Genomic DNA, 1,625 nt, shown 5'->3' with positions numbered 1-1,625 from the left:
AGTTCCAATTCCCAGGTGAGGGGAAGACAGATCCTTAAGCAAGTAATCCACCATTCTGTAAATCCATGAAAGAATAATTTTGCAATGTTTATCAGTAATTTAGAAGTCTTCTCATTATGGTAACAAATGATCATTTATAGAAGTCTCTTGTCATTAACTGGAACTCAATGATTTCATTTTCTGAATAGGCAATTATGAATAGTCTTCTACTAAATTGTAATTCTCTACTTCCCTCTTATTAAAAAAAAACTGTAATTATGGGTTATAATTTTTGTAGTTAGCAGTATCTTTCCAGTTTCTACTTGCAACTAGAGACAATCTTGTGACACACTTCTGGCCAAACTACGGAAGTATAGCAAGGAGGAGTTTTGGAGAAAACATCTTAAGGAGTATATATCTTTCTGACTTTAGAAAACAATGTAAAGTCCAGTCCAGTTATTACATCTAGAGATGATTATAGAAGTCAGTTTTTCTCAGAGTTCATATTCTCCAGATGACATTTATTTCTCCTTTAGTGTCATCGTAATCCCAATTTAGACTTTCTACGGTCTTTAGACTAAGTGTTATGTTTAATAAACTCCAAAACACACAGCACAAAAAGAAGGATTACTGAATAATCATAATAAACATTCTCATTTAAGAAAAGGACAAGCTTTTCACAAAAATGTGGCTGAAAGGAAAGAAGGAAACTCCTGACCCTCCCAAAGCTGAAGCCAAAGCAAAGGTTTTGAAGGCCAAGAAGGCAGCACTAAAAGATGTCCACAGCCACACAAAAATGGAAGACCCATAGGTCACCCACCTTCTAGAGACCCAAGACACAGCAGCTCTGAAGGCGGCCCAAATATCCTTGGAAGACCGTCCCCACTATGCCATCATCAAGTTCCCCCTGACTACTAAGTCAGTCATGTAGAAGGTAGAAGACAACAGAAAACCACAGACTTGTGTTCATCATGACATCAACCCCAAGAGCACCAAACCCAGCAGGCTGTGGAGAAGCTCTATGACATAGAAGTGGCCAAGGTCAATACCCTAATCAAGCCCAATGGAGAGAAGAAGGCATATGTTCCACTAGGTCCTGACTGATGCTTTGGATGTTGCCAACAAAATTAGGTTCTTCTAAACTTATCTACAAAACAGAAACAGACTCACAGACATAGAAAACAAACTTATGGTTCCCAAAGGGGAAAGGTGGGACGAGGGATAAATTAGGAGTTTGGAATTCACATATATACACTACTATATTTAAAATAGATAAACAACAAGGACCTGCTGTATAACACAGGCAATTCTACTCAATATTCTGTAATAACTTATATGGGAAAAGAATCTGAAAAATAATAGACATGTGTATCACTCTGCTGTCACCTGAAACTAATACAACATTGTAAATCAACTATACTCCAATATAAAATAAAAATTAAATTAAAAAAAAGAAAAAAATAAACTGAATCCAGCTGGCTAAATATAAATTTTTTCATCATAAAAAAGAACAAAAGGGCACACGTATACAAAAAGAGGAACAGAGAGTGGGCCCAACTCCATAGCATATACTACATTGTGCTAGAGTGAAATGCCAAGGTCTTCTAGCTGTGAAGTGAGTGCTTTCGCCAGAAATCTCTCCACTT

At 36.7% G+C, this 1,625-nt stretch overlaps 1 pseudogene across 1 annotated transcript; it reads left to right on the top strand.

Annotated features, from left to right (window-relative positions):
* The first annotated feature begins 664 nt into the window (after positions 1–664).
* Positions 665–1,120, top strand: LOC309834197 (large ribosomal subunit protein uL23-like; annotated as a pseudogene). Its single transcript has one exon. The product of its transcript is annotated as a large ribosomal subunit protein uL23-like (transcript).
* Positions 1,121–1,625: the final 505 nt, after the last annotated feature.

This window comes from Grampus griseus (genome assembly GCF_964374135.1).
Source record: "Grampus griseus genome assembly, chromosome: 1".
NCBI lineage: Eukaryota > Metazoa > Chordata > Mammalia > Artiodactyla > Delphinidae > Grampus > Grampus griseus.
The sequence above is the reverse complement of the archived record's forward strand: the minus strand, read 5'-3'. Positions and strand labels throughout refer to the sequence as shown.